Source organism: Bombus bifarius, unplaced genomic scaffold (assembly GCF_011952205.1).
Source record: "Bombus bifarius isolate JDL3187 unplaced genomic scaffold, Bbif_JDL3187 scf7180000009966_frag, whole genome shotgun sequence".
In the NCBI taxonomy this organism is placed as follows: domain Eukaryota; kingdom Metazoa; phylum Arthropoda; class Insecta; order Hymenoptera; family Apidae; genus Bombus; species Bombus bifarius.
The window spans coordinates 12501-14857 of NW_022885444.1; positions in this window are offsets into that span (position 1 = coordinate 12501).

Consider the following 2357-nt stretch of genomic DNA (forward strand, 5'->3'; position numbering starts at 1 on the left):
ACTTTATTTTTTTTTAAAATTTCATCCACCGGACCAACATGACCGGGACGTTGGAACTTAGAATTTTTTCGCACCGCCACGAAAGTACCGAAAGTTCAACTCGAAATAACTCGAGAAAATGCGTTATAAGGTATCGACATTTTGTGTGAAATCGTTATGTTTCGACGAAATCTAGTCGAACGTTACGATTTCACTTTATTTTTTTTAAAAATTTCATCCACCGGACCAGCTTGACTGGGACGCGTTGGAACTTGAATTTTCGCCCCGTTCCACGAAAAGGCCGAGAGTTTCCCCTCGAAATAATTCGTTAAAAAGCGTTACGAGGTACGAATATTTTTACATAAATCGTTATAACTCGATAAAATACGTCAGGATTAAGCGTTTATATCGTCGGCAGACGGATATAAAAACGTTCGGACCGACACGACCGGTCGTTGGAACATAGAAAAATTCCGAGCCGGTACGTTGGGACTTAGAAAAATTTCGAGTGCGAAAAAGTTTTTTCGAGTTTACTCGGTTAAAAGCGTTACAAGGTATGAATTTTTTTGCATAAATCGACGTAACACGACAAAATACGTCGGGATTAATGGTTTATTTCCGTCCGAGAACGATTTTTTAAAACGGACCTATACGGCCGGTCGTTCGAACTTGGAAAATTTTCGGACCGAACACTCTTTTCGAGTTAATTCGTTAAAAAGCGTTACGAGGTACGAATATTTTTACATAAATCGTTATAACTCGATAAAATACGTCGGGATTAAGCGTTTATATCGTCGGCAGACGGATATAAAAACGTTCGGACCGACACGACTGGTCGTTGGAACATAGAAAAATTCCGAGCCGGTACGTTGGGACTTGGAAAAATTCCGAGTGCGAAAAAGTTTTTTCGAGTTTACTCGGTTAAAAGCGTTACAAGGTATATGAATTTTTTGCATAAATCGACGTAACACGACAAATACGTCAGGATTAATGGTTTTATTTCCGTCCGAGAACGATTTTTAAAAGCGGACCTATACGGCCGGTCGTTCGAACTGGAAAATTTTCGAGGCCGATGCTCTTTTCGAGTTAACTCGTTAAAAAGTGTTACGAGGTACGGATGTTTTTACATAAATCGTTATAACTCGATAAAATACGTCGGGATTAAGCGTTTATATCGTCGGCAGACGGATATAAAAACGTTCGGACCGACACGACCGGTCGTTGGAACATAGAAAATTCCGAGCCGGTACGTTGGGACTTGGAAAAATTCCGAGTGCGAAAAAGTTTTTTCGAGTTTACTCGGTTAAAAGCGTTACAAGGTATGAATTTTTTTGCATAAATCGACGTAACACGACAAAATACGTCGGGATTAATGGTTTATTTCCGTCCGAGAACGATTTTTTAAAACGGACCTATACGGCCGGTCGTTCGAACTTGGAAAATTTTCGGACCGAACACTCTTTTCGAGTTAATTCGTTAAAAAGCGTTACGAGGTACGAATATTTTTACATAAATCGTTATAACTCGATAAAATACGTCGGGATTAAGCGTTTATATCGTCGGCAGACGGATGATATAAAAACGTTCGGACCGACACGACCGGTCGTTGGAACATGGCAGAAAATTCCGAGCCGGTACGTTGGGACTTGGAAAAATTCCGAGTGCGAAAAAGTTTTTCACGAGGTTTACTCGGTTAAAAAGCGTTACAAGGTATGAATTTTTTGCATAAATCGACGTAACACACGACAAAATACGTCGGGATTAATGGTTTATTTCCGTCCGAAACGATTTTTAAAACGGACCTATACGGCCGGTCGTTCGAACTTGGAAAATTTTCGAGGACCGAACACTCTTTTCGAGTTAATTCGTTAAAAGCGTTACGAGGTACGAATATTTTTACATAAATCGTTATAACTCGATAAAATACGTCGGGATTAAGCGTTTATATCGTCGACGAAGACGGATATAAAACATTCCGGACCGACGACCGATCGTTGGAACATAGAAAAATTCCGAGCCGGTACGTTGGGACTTGGAAAAATTCCGAGTGCGAAAAAGTTTTTTCGAGTTTATTCGTTAAAAAGCGTTATAAGGTATAAATTTTTTTACGGGAATCGTTATATCTCTATTAAATACGTCGGGGTTAAACATTTTGATCGATTTTTTCAAAAATTTAGCGTTCGCCGAACTGACACGACTGGGATATTTTTCTAATTTTTTCGTTAATTAACGTTACAAGGTATATATTTTTTTGCATATTTCTACTTATTTTAACGTATTGTAATTGATTATAAACTTGTTTGTTTTCCGTATTCGATAAAAGAGTATGTTTACTGATGCAATTTTTCGGTGAAAAAAAAATTAATTTTTTGGTAAAA